This window comes from Adiantum capillus-veneris, chromosome 7, assembly GCF_014529385.1.
Source record: "Adiantum capillus-veneris isolate H3 chromosome 7, ASM1452938v2, whole genome shotgun sequence".
Taxonomy (NCBI): domain Eukaryota; kingdom Viridiplantae; phylum Streptophyta; class Polypodiopsida; order Polypodiales; family Pteridaceae; genus Adiantum; species Adiantum capillus-veneris.
Genome location: NC_140937.1, coordinates 146,094,692 through 146,112,228, shown reverse-complemented (window position 1 = coordinate 146,112,228; position 17,537 = coordinate 146,094,692). Strand labels below are relative to the sequence as shown.

Below are 17,537 nucleotides of genomic sequence, written 5' to 3'. Positions count from 1 at the left end.
GCAAATGTCTAAGTTTGAAGTACAAATGTGTGAGCCAAACTTTTCAAATTGTGATGTATAGTCTGTATAATCATCACAATTACACGTAGCGGTATCGTGTAATCTTTAAAAGTCAGTATTGTAAAACCAATTTTTCAGTGGATATGTGTATTTCCATCCAAACAAAACAGAATCAAGTAGAGAAGTATTACCAAAGTGTTGATGAAATATTTTCAAAAAAATGGACTTAGGTGTGTATAATTCTAAAATTTTGTTAGCAAAAAGACAATGCACAAAAATTTGGTTCTGAGCCTCCTTCTTTTTATTCAAGATCTTCTTGCCCGCCATATTGGTAGAAACCTAAAAATATTACAATCACATATCAAGAAGACGTTTTACAAGAAGATTTTTGGCTCTATCTCTACCGGTATAGCTTTTAGTTTTACCTCTACCAAAGTTAGAACTAGAAGTAGTAGAGGGAGTTAAAAAAGAAGTAAGCAAATTAGGAGCTAAAGAAATAGGTCATTTTAGGGATGGGATAAATTCTTTTTTCATATTAGGTTTAAGCAGACTGAGAGGAGTCTTTACTCCTTTGTAGTTGCTATAGGATGTTAGAAAGGTTCCAAGTTCATCTTCTTTAAGCTCTTTGAGAACTTCAAGCATCATGTTGTGGAATTCAATGAAAGCAATTTGAGCTAAAACCAAGTTACAAGCTTGTCTACCCAGCCATGAACCTATTAATGATAAGTGAAATTATGCAGCTTTGTCTAGGAATAATAATTCCAGGTGATTAAGAATGTACCAGACTACGCGATCAAACCAAATTATGATTGATTCGCATGCTGCTTTGTTGTCAAGGAACTTGCAGGCACATTTGATATAGGGCCTGTAAATGTTCCAAATAGAATCTGAATAGTAGTCTGCATTTGGCTTAGAGAAAGTAATAATAGCCTTTGTGCGCACATAAATCCCAGTATTAGCAGAGCATTTTGCGGGATCCAAAAAGATCATGGTAAAGGGAGCATTGATTAACTCTCCTTTATCCAAAAATTGGATACCTTTAAGAATAAAAACCTTACATTCATCCATGCAGGCAATAGGCAAATTAGCTAAGAAATTCCAAGATTCAAGTAAGATAGGCACCTAAAAGCCTTTGTCGGGAAGGGTCCAAAGTTGATTGTCCACTCTTGCACCTTCAATCTCTACTTGTTTTGAAGGAATAAATGGGAAGCATTTTGACACTTTAGGAACCGTTTTGAAATCCTAATTATTGTAATGCTTGACTAGGTTTGTTATTGGTCATGTTGTTATGTTGGATGCAAAAAGCCAAGAGACATCTTCAAGTGCGTTAGTGCTTCATAGCAATTGCAAGAGCTCCAAATACTGTGGCCCAGCATGAAGGGAGTTGTCATTGATATTGACCCCGAGTTTTTGGTGATTGAAGGCAAGGTGTATACTCTCACTAGTGCACTTATAGCTCTTGGGGCTGATGCAAGCATCTTGAACATAAGAGATGAGGTGGATCGTCTCGAGGCATGTGTCATTACATTCATCTGCAAGCTTGACAATAAGTGTGAATTTGGGAGATAGATATAGGGATTGCATTGGTACATTCATAGGTGTATAAATTTATAGCAAATGAAAAAGGTGGAGAGCCAGATGTGGTTGGGTTGGTCAATTTTGCTCTTGGAAGTTTATTCTTTCATGGTGTTCTTTTGTCATGGTAGTCCTTTTGTTTATGTGGTAGTGCCCTAGGTACTTAACATGGTAGTCTCTAAAAGAGTGGACTCACTAAGCGAGCATAAGTCATGTTGAAAATTCATAACAGCTTCCAGTATCGTCGGATTGCGACTGAAGATACTGCTTGTTACATTAGCAGTAGGAGTAGCCAATGTAGTAATGAAGGCTGGGTTGAGTCCACATAACTTTTTAAGAAAATTGGTTAACTCTACACTAGAGGAGGAAAAGGTAGCAAGGGATTGTGTGTGCAATTTTTGAAGCAGAGGAAGTTGATTTAATTCCTCTTCTAAGAATTTAAGTCCTTCCTTCTTGTTTTTAACCAGAGCTGTTAAGAGTTTGATCCAATCGTTAAATGAAAGAAGTTACAGTAAAGAACCATGAGGATAATTCTCTAAATTTGTTGATCCAATAATAAGTTTAGATGCAATTGCATCTTCAATGCAACGTAGAACATAAATACTCACTTTAGAGGAAGCAAGCTCGACAGGAAATTCCAACCCAAGGGCAAAGGAGTCAGTCTAAAAAATAGATAAATCATCATAAATTAGAGGAAAGTAGAAAGAAAGCTTAAAAAAGGTTTTTACAACCAAATTTTAATATTTTTTGCTAGCTCTACCAAGGAAAGGTCTGTATATATTTGCAGGAAACATCAAAGGACGCCTAAGGGTATGTTTGTACAAATTGGCACGAGACATTCTCAACTTTTTGTTGATATCTTCTATATTTTTTGGGGAGTTAACAATCCGCATTCGAGCAGTATATTTGTAGGGTTGAGATACCTGGCAAAAAGTGAATGAAAAATTAAAGAGCTAATACATACAATCTTTAAAGCAGTCAATCAGAGGATATAATAACTGTGTGTATGTATCCCGATTAGATAATCAGGTCAAAACCTAATAATCTAATTTTTATGTGTCTTTGCCATACTCTTGGTCATGAATTAATAAAGCAATTTATATTCTTGTGCCTATGTGTGTGTGTGTTGGAGTATTAATCTATATACTTTATTCACAATTTGAACAGTATATTCAAAAAGAGACATGACAAAGATTAATAGAATTGAATACATACATTTTTTTTACCAAAAAAAACTATGTACAATTGAAATGGAGTTTTGATGTTTTATTACATCTAAGAAATAAGAATGAAGTAGCAATAGTAGAAGAAGTATCCTTGCCAAAAATTGTTCGAACAACACTTGAATTCAACGATAAAATCAGCCGAAATCCTTACCTACAAACAAAAAAATCGTTAGCATTTTTGTTTAGGAAAGTAAGAATAGGACGAACCCGGCAGTTGTTATCAATGTCCCTCTTATCCATGCATTCAGAAAATGTTTGAAGAAGATAGTAAACTTCTTGTTTAAACCCATAAGAGCTAATGGTTGGAAAGATTAGAAACTCTAATGATGTGTACATAGACTTTGTCTATGGAATACTTCAAACCAAGTCTAAGGGCAGGGATAAACTCTATCTTTTTTAGCTTGAAGCGGGGCAAAATGGCTTATTGTCGGGCATAGCCAATTGATAGATGATTGAAGTATTCGTGATTATGGGTTATACTTTTAAAAGAGTTTAAAGTTTTTTTTGCTTGACTAACATATTTTAGTACTTTATTTACAACAACCATGGTTAAACACCATCTTATAAATTGCTACACCAGTAAATGTATGCAATCTATTCAAAGTCGTTCTTTGAGCCAAAATGTTACCGGCTAGAAAGAGGGGAAACTCTAATTATTTGTAAACAAAACATTGTTGTGAAACAATTCAAATACCAGTAATTGGTATTAAAAATATGAAGCAATACTCTTATGCCTAGTCCCTAGCAAAATGTTTAGCTACAAAATTACTTGTAATATGCTAAAAAATGGAGTTAGTGCTTTATTTGCTTGGCGATCTTTCCTGCAAACAAAGATTTAAACGTTTTAAACAAAGCATTGTTTGAACAACTTATAAAAATTATCGACTGTTAAGACAACCTGCAACTAATTCAAAGTTGCCCTCTAAAATAACAAGATTGAGGCAAAAAAGGTTATATGTTCTCCACTTTTTCTCCTGTATGTTATTTTTTTTGCAATGTTTAAATCAAAAACATGTACAAGTCTTAAAAGCAAATAAATGGGCAATTTTTGCTTTTAACCAAAAATATGTTTTATACGTAAGAATGCATATCGCATTTTGTTAAAAGAGGTTAATGTAGGATAAGCTTTGTAAAGAGACAAAAATAGACGATAACCTGGGAGGTTGAGGCCGATGTGATGTTATCAAAGGTTATTGAAGTCTCTGCCATGTGTATGAAGTAGTTTGCGTGTTACCGCCTTTCTTCTAAGATGGTGGTATGTAGTGCGAAGTTTGGCAGACTAAGCATGTGCGTGACGCTTAGTTTATTGTAAACCTCTAAAGCAATAACTTGCTGTGAATCACTAAATACAAAATATTATTGATGCTTTATGTAAAACGTATGCAGTAAGTGAGCGTGTATTAAAGATGATGAGGCGTTCTCAACAAAAGCGCATTCAGAGGCTCACAAGGATGTAGTTGGAGAGCGTAAGATAGCTACAACTCTATATATAACGAAATTGTGTGTGTGTGTGTGTGTGTGTGTGTGTGTGTGTGTGTGTGTGAGAGAGTGACTTCAACAATGCAGCTCGGCTAGTACGTGGGTTCGTCAGTGCCAAGAGTTTTTTATGCAAGCCTCCAAGCTAGGCGGTCTTTTTTGCAGCGTGGCCATCATCAAATTCTGCCCATTTTAATCGTATTTTATCATTCTAGAGAGTGTAGGTATCCACCTTTCTATATTAAGATGAAATTGGGAGAGTTTTAGACTCACCCTTAAAGGAACGTGTAAGGTAGGACCCATAGTAGTAACCCGCAAGACAATTATAACCATCATTTTATTATGCATAGTATTACCAAACACCACTACCCACTCACCATTATCACAAGTACCCGCCAAAAAGTAATATCCGAGCAGGGCTCAAGAACATTTTTTGTGGACCCTGCCTTGGAACCTTTTCACACGCATATGAGCAGGTTTAACTCTAATTTTGAGAGGGATAATTATGCTAAAAAATCTTATAACTGAGAAAATCCATAATTTTGAAATGGCTTGAGAACCTTTTTCCCCAAATTTGAACCAGCCATTTTTCACCGTGGAAAGGCTTTGGATAGACCAAACCTATCTTTTCTGGAGTCTTGTTTCCGGGGGATAATTGTCAAAGGTGAACAGAGTTACATTTGGCTAGAATAAAGTGTCAAAGTATTGTTAGTAGGAGAAGTTTAAATTAAACCCAAGCAAGTTAGTTATAACAAGTGTGTGTGTGTGTGTGTGTGTGTGTGTGTGTGAGAGAGAGAGAGAGAGAGAGAGAGAGAGAGAGAGAGAGAGAGAGAGAGAGAGAAGGGATACTAGTAGTTATAATTACAAGTTCATGGTAATCTATTTGTTTGATCAACGACAATGCTAAGACACAGCAAACTAGTGGCTTGTAAAGCAAATTGCATCAATCGGGTTCCCGCAGTATGAGCTCTAGATGGCTGATAAACTAGCCAATATGGAACAAAAACTAGCATGTGCATTGGAAAGATCAGAGATAAGTTATCATGCATAGCTGAGAGGCTGGCCAACATGGTTGGCAAGCATGTGCTTTTGACTTCTATGGTAGATTCACAGGCTAAATAATATTCCCCTCCAGATACAATGTTTTGAGATACCCCCTACCCAAAGGGCTAAAGCAAGGGAAATACAAAGGGCGATCTTACCACATGTTAAAGGCATGGGCAATGTATGAACCATTTCAATGTGCCATAACTACAAGATAAACATGAAAGACCAAGAGGAAAAAAATCCTTTAATTTATTACTATTATGTTCATGAAAAGCTTAGATGTTTGGAGTGTAAAGAGAAGTTGAGGGTTCCAAACTTATTTTGTGACATGAAGTATTTGGAAGGAGCACTTGCTCAAATTCCTCAGAGTTTCTTTGCTGAATGTGACAACATTGGAGCCATTGTCAGTTGTCTGCTATGAAAAGTGCATATTTGCATTACTGTGATATGTATGACAGATAGTGCGTCTACCCATCTTTGGTGGGTGGAGCAAGCAAATGTATCGAAAATAATGCAACTTCTAGCGGTCCATATACCAACATAGATGGCATATATCTTGGTTGATTTCGTTCAACCTCCTAGTTTACCGCATGAACTCAAACCAATCATGAGTTAAGAACACAATCAATGATGGCATAGTGAACCAACAAGATGGCATGGAGAGAGAGAGAGAGAGAGAGAGAGAGAGAGAGAGAGAGAGAGAGAGAGAGTAAAATACACTACATTTATATCGCATATTAATTTGCCATGTTTTCTGCCAAGAGAAGAGAGGATGACACGCAAGGATTATACACATCCCTCAACAGTGTGCATATATAAACCAAAAAGTTATCTCGTGGGCAAGTAGCTGAGCCTCAAAATGGTATGCCATCAATTTGAAAAACATTCCAATCTCCTCTACCTAAGCTCGCGCAAAACTTCAACCCTGATTGATATTTCTTGTCCATGCCAAAACTAGTTTCTGACACTAATTCAAAAGTTGAATTTTGATCAGCTGCCTAAGCAACTTTCATGTAACAAACACATTCAAAACTTATATTCTGATTGAAAGACATTGGCAAAGAACGAAAGAAATAAAGTTTTTATTAACGTCTTTAACAGGCCAAACTCGACCTATAAGACAAATCGATGCACATCTGGGGTGTACACTGAGTAAAGAATATAAGACAGATTGAGTTATTAAAAACAATAAACTGTTACTAAAACTAGGGGTTGGATAATCCCCAGCTATAGGTATCTTACTCTCCTGGTAACAATACATATTTGAACGCTTCTGTCAGAAGCATTTTCAACAATCATCTTTGCATTTTGAGCATTCCATATGATGCTAAAATTAAGAGACCACCATCTCTGGCTCTTGTCGATGCCACCAATTTCCTTTTATAGAAAACAATCCAATTGTCAGCATTTAGAGGCACAAAGCTATTTAGATCGTGTATCCTTTGACAAAAAACCCTTAAAATAATGTGTTATTGGAAATGCAGGAAGCAAAAAATTATTTCATTGAGCTCATTTGAAAAGGTAGATCAATTTACACAGTCAAACTCAACATAGGTACATTTCCTATTGTCTTTTGAAGTTACCGCATCTCCAGTGAATAGCCCAATGTGTTTCCAGTTTATTATTTGTCTTTTAGGTATTTATTTTACTTATTTGTCAAGATTCTAGGTAGGGTGAGGGGAGGACTTACAGCCCCCAAGCTAGTATTTAAGAAACACCTAGCCCCCATTATATCATCGTCTATTTCATTGCCCAATTGGTTGGTTCAGCACTCTCTCTCTCTCTCTCTCTCTCTCTCTCTCTCTCTCTCAGCCTTTTGTGCGAGAGCATGGGGTAAAGTTAGAGATCAGACGACACTCATCTTCTTTGATCCAGGTGCCAAAGCAAACTTTATCTCACCTGAGTTAGCTATGAAGTTGGGCATTAGAGCTGAAGAGATGGGGTACACAACAGAGGCAAGGTTGGCATGTCCTGGCTACTCAGAGTGTGTTACTCCCATTATTGGAAAGCTGCGTTTTCATATTCAGTCGCATGTAGACACAGAAGAATTTTATATCATGCCATTGGAAGGGTGCGATGCGCTACTTGGAATTTCGTGGATGTTCAGAGTACATGGTGTGTTGGATGCCTTCGGCAAGGCGATCACCCTTCAGCATAGGGACAAAACTCATGTTTTGGATGTAAAGCTCAAAGGGGAGTCTCTCCCTATTGTATCTGCTTCGGCTATCACTTATGTAATAAAGAATCATCTTTCTGTGTACTTGATTTCTGCACGTGATGTCTCAGATAATTGTCAATCAAATGTCAGCATTTTTGCAAGAGTTTAGTGACTGTTTTTCTGATTCATTACCGTCGCAATTGCCGCCAAAGGGACCCGAGGATCATCGGATAGATTTGGTGTCAGGTGTAGCCCACCAAATAGACCTCCCAATAGGGTTAGCGAGGCGTAGCAGAAAGAGATTATGGGCCACGTAGAGGAGCTATTAGAGAAGGGGCTGATTCAGCCTAGTTCTTTACCCCTTTGCTCCCTAGTGCTACTAGTGCAGAAAAAGGATGGCTCATGGCGCATGTGTATTGATTACCGTGCGCTGAATAAGAATACCATCAAGAATAGGTTTCCTATTCCTAGGATTGATGATATTCTCGATCGTTTAGAGGATGCTGCCATGATAGACCTTAAGTGTGGGTACCGTTAGATTCGTATAAGGCCAGAGGATGTGCACAAGACTACGTTTAGAACGACATTTGGTCTTTAGAGTTTCTAGTGATGCCGTTTGGGCTAACAAATTCTCCTGCCACGTTAAACAAATGATGGACCAGATTTTCCGCTCGCATCAACAGTTTGTTGGGACGTTCTTCGATGACATGATAGTCTATTCGAAGAATGAAGAGGAGCATAGACGTCACTTAACCATGTGTTCGAAGAGCTGCGTAGTCACAGGCTACTTGTCAATCCTAAGAAAAGTGAATTCTTCCTGGAAAAGATCCACTTTCTTGGCCACAGTCTCTCAAAGGATCAAAGGATGGTGTCGGAATGGATCCCGCAAAGGTCGAAGCTATTAAGACATGGCCAGACTTGAAGACTGTGCACGATGTCAGAAACTTCTTGGGATTGTGTTCCTACTATAGAAGATTTTGCAGAGATAGCATCACCTCTTCACGCTTTGCAAAAGAAAGAGGTCACTTTCAGATGGACCCAAAAAGAGATTTCAGCTTTAATCTCTCAAAGGAAAAGTTGACTTCTGATCCAATAATTGTTTTGCCAGATCTCAGGAAGTCATTTGTGGTCCAGTGTGACGCGTGTGGCAGTAGCATCGAAGTAGTGCTAATGCAAGATGAATGGGTAGTAGCTTATGAAAGCCGAATTTTGCAAGGGCCAGAGAAGACTATGCAAGTCTATGAGAAAGAGCTCTTGGCCGTGATTCATGCGCTTTCTAGTTGGAAGCGCTACCTTTTAGGTGTTGATTTTGTTGTCCAAACAGATCATCAGACCTTGCGATACTTCTTGACGCAGTCAAAGTTATCCAAAAAGCATGTGCGATGGGTAAACATTCTTTCTATGTTCCACTTCCAGATTATGCATGTGGAAGGCAAGAAGAATGTTGTGGTTGATGCGTTATCAAGGAAGCCACAAATTTCAGCTGTGTCAATTCCTTATCATCATGAACTCGATGACATGAAGGAACAGAACAGTATGCTACTGATGAAGATTTTGCAAGGATCTTTGAACAGTTACAAGAGGGGAAACATCATGAGCACTATCTCCTCAAAGATGATATTATGATGATGCATGGCAGACTTTGTGTCACTATGCCATTGCGACATAAGGTCATGGAAGAGAGACATGTCCCACCGTATGCAGGGCATCGTGGTATTGATGCGACAGTAAAAGCGGTAGACATTCTTGTCACGTGCACATCTAACCCTATGTGCATGTGGACAAGCTACTTCATGACAAGGTTTCAATTCAACTTAGGAGTGTTCTGGCACCTTTGTGAGTCTATTCGCAAACCGTCCATGTCCAAACACTTAAGAGTAGTTGCATTTCATCTGGTTGCACACAAGTATGTTCATCAGCGTTACCATCAGATTCCATCAGGAGCATTTTACAGTGCACAAAACCTAATTTCCCTATTTTAGCCATTTTTTACTTATTATTATTAAGTGACATTGTTGGGAAACTGGTTAGGGCAATTTGGCGAAGCAGATATATAAGAAAAGCTAGCGCTAGTAGTTTCTGGCAGAAGAGGCAGCAGGTACCAAGCATCTCGCACTGCACCTTCTCAACAAGACTCCTGGCAATACAACCTAGCGTTTCCAGCCATCAAGAACAGCCCAACGTTTTCAGCATTTTGCAGATCAGCCCCAGTGTTTTGTAGATTGCAGATCATGCCTAGCAATAGCAGATCACAGCAGATTTCCTAGCGTTTTTACAGCAAGACAGCAGATCAGCCTAGCGTTTTTGGAATAGCTAATCAGCCTAGCGTTTTGCAGATTCCCAGCGATAGGAGTATCATTGCATCAGCGTTTTACATTTTCAGCAGTCAGACTCCGTACTGCAGCCCCCAAACCTCGCAGATCTCACCTTTCCGCAGTAGATCCTCGCTGCACGGTCAGATCAGCCAAAGTTTGCAAATTCAGCCCGCTATTCACAGATTTCAGCATTTGCATTTTCAGCACGTGGTCATCGCCGTCGTCACCGACATAGAGTCAGAATTTAGAAGATTTGTGTATTTCAGCCCTTAGTGTTTTCAGTTTTCAGCCCGTCTCGTCGCCGTCTTAATTGTCGTCGACATCGTCGGTAAGTCCATTGCATTCTAGAGATTTGTGCAATCAATAGTAGACCGCTCTCGCCATAGAGAGTGGGGCCTTTGGCGGAGGCTATCTCTCAATCTCAGCACCTTCATTCACAGTGTTTACCACTTTGTTTGTGATCACTTGCACTCTCTCACTAAAGGAACGGAAGGCTCTCCCTTCCGTAAGTAAAAGGAACCCTTGAGCACAGTTCGGAGCACTCATCTTGGAGCAAAGTTCAACATTCACTTCCGCTGCACCTTACATTGGTATCTTTGCTTTGGCAGTGTTTTGTATCACTCAAGGAAAGAACCACAAGATTTTTTTTTTGCTTGTTGCGGTCGCACGTAACCCAAGTCCACTTGGGCGTGTCGATTCCTAATTGTGTTTTTGAAGAGTGACAGGAAACCCAAGAAAGAAGAGCTTGTCCAACCTCCCCTTGTTTCTCTTTTCACTCATTGAGAGCGGACCGCGTGCACTTAGCGGCCGGCCAATCGACGTGAGGTGGGAAAAAGCAACCTTGGTGTGAGCGCAAGGCCACCAAGGGGTGCGCCCGCGGGAAAGAGAAGAGCTCGGGTAAGAGAAGATCCTTCTCTAACACAGATTGCAAGCTAAAGAAAGAACCCAAGAACCACAAGAACCCAAGTTCCTCATAAACTTAAGAACCCAAGACTTCAGTGTATGGTCATCACCCGAAGCGGAATAGATACTTCGCATGGAGGTGATGAGCATGGAAGTGGCGACGAAGAATTTTCCCCACCAGGAGGTTTTTCCAACCCTCCCCCTTCCCCATCTACGCCAAGGATTACACCAAATCCTATGGAGGCTTTGGTCAAGACGATGATGGACATGATGTTACAGCAAGAAGCGCAACACGCCACCTTGGAGCACGTGCGCGAGAGAAAGAAAAGCAGCCTTGGATCGCGAGTGTGAGCAAGCACGCTTAGCGGCCGAGGAAAGAAAGGCAGAATTGGATCGCGAGCGCAAAGAAAGACAGTTAGCCTTGGAGCGTGAGCGTGAGCAAGCACGCTTGGCGGCCGAAGAAAGGAAGGCGGCTATTGAGCTTGAGCGTGAGCAAACACGCGAAGCCCAACGTATAGCGGACGAAGACAAACAAGCGGCCTTGGAGTTTAAGAGCGTGAAGCGCAGAGAGACCAACGCATGCAACGGTTGGTCCTACATGCACTCACCTCAATTGGACCGACTTCCAAGACAAGCTCAAGGCGCGGTTTATGCCACCCTAGAACCTAGAACGATTGAAGGACCATTAGCGCGGTCTCAAGCAAAATGGTATGCTAGTTATGTCTTTCTCTATTCGTGTTTTGCAGCTCGGCACCCAATTACGCAAATCGGATGCTGAGCGCAAGGAGGCATTCCTTTATGGATTGGACGAGTATATCAAGTTTGATGTTGAGGTACTCGATCTAATCGATCTCAACAAGGCGGTAGCAATTACTCTCTCCCAAGAGATGAAGCACAACAAGGGAAAGCCTAAGGAGAACAAGTCGTCTCAAAGTACCTCTCAAACTTCTCAGAACCCTCAGAATGGTAAGAACGGTAAGAATGGTAACTCTTCTAACCAATCTTCCTCTAGTCTCTCAGAAAAGGACTCACAAAATGAATCTAAGGGTAAAGCTAACACAATTGCTAAACCTAGATGAAGAAGCAGCACAAGGAATTTTAGGAGAATACATCACGTCAGAAGAAGAAAGCATCTATTCTAAGGAAGGTCGATGTTATCATTGTCACGTCAACACATAAAAAGAATATGTCCTAAGATTGAATCTAGTGAATCTAAAGAACCGACAGAACCGACATCCTCTGTTAATCCCATAAATGAGAACGCGAGAACGCGAGATTTGCCACAGTTGATTGATTTCAATAAAAAAGGTCAAGATTCGACCCCATTTTTTGTGTGTGCTTGATGCACTCCGTCACTTTGTTCATCTGCATTGCATGCAGAGTTTTTTCGAAAGAATAGTCTTTTTCCAGTCACTCTACATGGAATGGATATGTTCATGTATTTGTATTGGAAGTGGTTTCAGGAAATTTCCTCCTCGGAAATTCTTGAAGAAGGTAAATCCACGACTATAGCCAAAGTTGGGGCTTTGACGCAGCCACAAATGACTTTGTGTCGCTTTCGGTGCGGCCCAAAGAAGCAAGCGTTGCAGACCTTTATGAAGTTCATGCATGTGGATAAGCTACTTCATGACAAGGGTTCAGTTCAGCTTAGGAAGTGTTCTATTACCTTTGTGAGTCTCTTCGCAGACCGTGCATATCCAGATACTTAGAGTAGTTTCATTTTCTTTGGTTGCACACAGCATGATCATCAACATTACCATCACATTCCATCAGGAGCATTTTACAGTGCACAAAACCTATTTTCCCTATTTTAGCCATTTTTCACTTACTATTATTAAGTGACTATTGGGAAATTGGGTAGGGCAATTTGACCAAGCAGATACACAAGAAAAGCTAGCACTAGCAATTTCTGGCAGAAGAGGCAGCAGTTGTAACAGACTTGGACACTCCAAGTCAAGAATCAACCGCGACAGCACCAAATAACCACTTCAAAACAAGTCACACATCACAATAGATGTACACTGGCCCGGCGGAGTTCCGTGCCTAGAGATATTGGCCCCAAAGACTGGCGCCCCTTTCGGTATTTCTTTTTATATTAATCAAATCAAAGTACAAGAGAGTGGCTAGGGTTTCACTCTCAGACTTTGCGTCCAGATGCTCTGAGAAGTGAAGCCCTCACCACTTATTTAAAGATACAAGGGATGTCCAAAAGCAGAGCCCCAAAAGCTTTTAAAATAAAAAGCATCAGTTCTCTCTCTTAGAGAGTCTTTTCTCTTTTTTTAATTAAAAAAAAAGCAAAATTCGCGTCGCTCATCATTTCAAAAAAAAAAAAAAAAGCCTCCGCGATTTCCGGAAATTAGGGTTTCTGGCAAAAATTAGGGTTTGCAGGAATTTTAGGGTTTTTGGCAGAAATTAGGGTTTCTGTTGTCCGTAGCCACGTCATCACTTTGTGACATACCCCCCTCTTGAAAGCATGGTAATCGACCGCGATTACGCCGACAAAACCGACAAAAGCCATAAACCGTCTTAGCAGACACTGACTGTTAGTACCTATGTACTAGGAACACACATCTAGCACATATACAAAATCGACAGTCACATGACACGACATCACAGGACATCACATGACATTCAACATTCATTCGGATCTTAGACCATGATTTATCGGCAATGTAGCTAGCAATCACATCTAGGTCCAATCGGGACCTCATCGATGTCCGATTGACTAACCCCTATTGCAACCATGTCTATTCGAGATCAATCAGACCAAAATGCTGTAGTCATTTCCGCTATCAATTCCTGCACTCACAAGAAGTCAAGAACAAATACACCTTTCCACGGACGAGAGGCCCGCTACTGCTGCTCGCCCCCCCCCCCCTTCGTTGTTGCGCCATCGCTCTCCTCCCCCCCCCTCCCGCCCCCCGCTGCCCCCCCACCCCTTTCAGCCCCTGCGCATTGCCTCTCAACCCACCCGCTGCCCCCCCCAATCTGCGCGCGCTGCCCCATTAGCTGCCGCAGCCCGCTGCCCCCCCCCCCTGTCTGCGCGCTGCCCCTTAGCTGCCGCAGCCCGCTGCCCTCCTCTCGCTCTGCCTTCCCCGCTCCATCCCCCCCGCTCGCTGCTGCTTGTGCACCCGCACATTGCACGGCTGCCCTCTTCGCCCTCGCTGTCTCCTCATCACCCCCCCCCCCCCATCCTCTTCGCTCCCGAAGGCCCTCTGCACCTGGCTCGGCAGCACTCTCTCTTCGGAAAAGTGCCTGGCTGACTTGTTTGCAGGTTTCTTCTTCGACGCCCGCTTCTTCGACTCAGCAGTAGACACAGATGGAGGCTCCAGCTTCACCTCAGAGGGACTCGCCTGAAGCCCCCTCACCCGACCCCGCTGAGCCCACCATTCGACTTGCTCTTACGCCGGCAGAGCAAGCGAGCCTTGCCACAGAGGTAGAACACTTGCAGGCGACTTCTGTCATCTGCAAGGTTCTCAGCACTCGTCCCAGCAGAGGAGAGCTGCAAGACCTTCTCTAGGCCCGCCTCCTCGCAGAGGTGGGCAAGATCTTGGATGTCCAGATTCTCGGACGAGGGTACTACCAGATTGAGTTCGAGACTTCCGAGATGGCCTCCAAGGTCATAGCTATGAATCCATTGGCCATCCGAGCATCACGCGCCCACTTTCGACAGTGGCGACATGGTTTTGACCCGTCTTCGGATGTGCTAGTAGAGGAGGCGGACATCCCTATCTCAGTCTGCTTTCCGGGTTTACGGAGGGAGTACCTTCTACTTCTCTCCAGGATTGGCTCCGCCATCGGAACTCTCCTGGAGACACCTCGTACGGCAGCATCAGTAGCTGCCAAGGCCGTGGCATCCCTTCAGTTCGAGTTTTGGTCAGAGATACCCACACGCTCCCGAAGGTCATCCTTCTGCCTCGAGTGAGTGGGGGTTGGTTTAGACAGAGTGTGGAGTACTCAGGTCTCCCGAACCAGTGCTTCATTTGCAGACAGATGGGCCACCTAGCGAAGGCCTGTCCACGGAGGAGACCACGACCCGCACCCCAGCCTCAGCCCCAGCCTGCAAAGGCTCGGCCGCAGCCACAGCCAGCGACACAGAGCACAGATTCAGCGCCACCCTCTGAGCCTGGGGCTCCAGCGGAGGAGGGGTGGTAGCAAGCCCGTGGCCGTCGACGCCAGGGGCCACAGCGACAGCTTGGCACTCAGAGTGGCCCCCAGGTGCCTACTCAGCAGCAGTGGGTTCCCACGGGGAACCGCTTTGGTCCTCTTGAGCAGGAGGAGCCCCCTACGCCAGCCAACACCTCCGCTTCACCCTCGCCAGCCGCTCCGCCTTCCGATCTCCCCTCCTCCTCATGCCCTCCCCCGCCCTCTGCTACCGCTCACTCCCCACCTCGGCCCCCCCATGTCTCTGCCGCCCCACCCCGCTTCTCCTCTCCCCCGCCCCCCCCAGCCCCTTCTCCCCCTCCTCCTGCTTCAGTACCACAGTCGGCTCAGGAGACTGGACCCTTGCCGGCGGCCAGGAGATCTCTTGGCAGCGCCTTCGCCACGAGTCGCCTAGCGAGAGAGGGTCAGCCCTTCATGCGGCCCCCACTGCAGATTCAGACATCTCCTCTTGCAGCTATCCCTCGTGGTTTGACGAGCTTTGACCTCTGACGCCGCTGGGATTTCTTCGATTACGGGTTTACTCGTTTTCTTGGCGATTCCGTAGCAGACCACGAGGCAGCCTGCTTCAGAGTCCACGCTTTGTTCCTCGCCGCTAGGGGGACAGAGGCCTTGGACTCAGCAGTTGGTTTCTCCTTCCCCCTCTGTGGCAGGACTGAGACAGAGTGGTCCCTTGACTCAGTGGTGGGATGGTTGCATACACAGGTTCTCGAGTTCTCTCACCACATGGGAGAACTTGGCGTTACAGATTTGCTGCAGACTTTGTGGCCACTGGCCAAGTTTGCGGTGACACCTCCAGATTCAGCAGGATGTAGACACATTGTGGTGTACTTTTTTGCTGATACGCAGTGTTTGCCTTGCTATGTATTCATTCATGAGGACTCCTGGACAGAGGAGGTTGCTTTACGCACGGCTCGCTCTACTTGGGCTTGGACCAGGCATTCACTGCAGTCTCGCCTATCTAGAGGACGCTCGGATGCGGATTACTCCCCATCCAAGCCTGCTTCGAAGATAGCTCGTCTTGCTGCTGCGGTAGCATCTGTTCTCTCTCGCTCCCCATGAGGATCGTCTCGTGGAACGTGCAGGGACTAGGTGGGCCCCAGTTTCAGCGACAGCGAGGCCGATTGCGTCAGGAGCTTCAGCGTTGCCTTGTGGGAGGAGAGATTGATCTCCTTATGCTTCAGGAGCACCATTTGTCTGAGAGCCGCATTCGGCGATGTGGTCAGATTTTGCGTGGACGCTATGATACCTTTTGGTCAGCTGCTTTTGGACCTGGAGGCATCCAGGGTGGGGTATGTATGACTATTGCGGACTCATTACAGCAGGCCATTGTGGGCAGAGGGATTATTGTACCAGGCAGGGCTCAGTGGATTACTATGCAGGTTCAGGGTAGCCTTGTGGGTTTCCTGAACATCTATGCGCCCAATGTGGCGAGTGCTCGTGCAGAGTTTTGGTCACAGATTGTTGAGTCTCTGCCACAGGTTGACCAGTGGTGTGTAGGAGGGGACTTCAACATGTTGGAGGACCCTTTTGACAGGATCGGAGGCAGCCATGCTACTTTGCATGGAGTCGAGTTAGCAGCTTGGGAGAGGTTTTGTATGACGTTGAGGGTCTCGGATACATGGCAGCATTCTGGCTTTGTGAGGCCTCCAGAGAGTCTTGCCTTCTCTAGATCGGACCGCAGAGTGGGAGGAGTGAATCTATCGCGCATAGATCGCTTCTACACTAGTGACCACTTCAGTGACTTGGGGGGATCAGTGGGCATCCTGGCAGGGACATCCTTCTCGGACCATGCACCAGTGATCCTCACAGTGGCAGACAGGCAGAGGAGTGGGAGCACGATGCTTCGCATCCTAGAGCGGGTCTTGTTGGACTCAGCACTCAGAGAGAGGGTCGAGGCTCTATGGACAGAGGGCATGGACAGCCAAGCTCCACCTGCGGACAGAGTGGCCTCAGGCCTAGCTCAGCTTAGCCACTTCTTTCTCCAGGAGTCTTTGGCTCGACAGGCTGCAGCGAGAGAGGAGGAGCAGCGTCTCAGACGAGGCATTGCTTCACTACAGAGGATGCAGGAGCACCATCCAGACAGTCCATGGTTGGAGGAGCAGCTACAGCAGGCTCGACACGAGCTTGCTTGCACAGAGGAGAGGCTTGTGGCGATTCCACCCAGAAGGTAATGAGTTACTCCCACGCCATGAGTTTGCCTTTCACCGACAGGCAACTCAGTGGACTCAAGTGGGTGACAGAGTGACAGGTGCTTTTTTTGAGACAGTGGGACCTCGGCACTCGCATGCCAAGGTCAATCAGTTGAGGAGACCCGATGGGTCAGTTGTTTCTGAGCCAGAGGATATGCGTGCAGTTGCTACTGACTTTTACCGTGAGCTACTGTCGGCTGAGCCCGAGTCAGAGAGACAGGATGCATGCAGGGAGCAGGTTTGGGCACAGATGCCTTGTCTTGTGACTGAGGAGATGCGGCAGAGGCTTGAGTTACCTCTTAAGCTTGAGGAGCTGCACACGGCTCTTAGGGCCCTCCCTCGTGGTAGCTGTCCAGGTGAGGATGGGCTGACTTTCAGCTTCTTCTTGGAGTACTGGGACCTGCTTGGCCCAGATCTTTGTAGTGCCTTTCAGTACATTCTGCACGCAGGAGTGATGCCGGATAGCATGAGTGAGGGCCTGATT

At 44.3% G+C, this 17,537-nt stretch overlaps 1 protein-coding gene across 1 annotated transcript in view; it reads right to left on the bottom strand.

The window, feature by feature from the left end:
* Positions 1 to 6,391: 6,391 nt before the first annotated feature.
* LOC147454759 (uncharacterized) overlaps positions 6,392 to 17,537 on the bottom strand; it is a 94,327-nt gene continuing 83,181 nt past the window's right edge. Inside the window, exon 2 of the mRNA XM_086517419.1 lies at positions 6,392 to 6,701. The gene's annotated coding sequence lies outside the window, so the exon portion shown is untranslated. The remainder of the gene's footprint in view (positions 6,702 to 17,537) is intronic.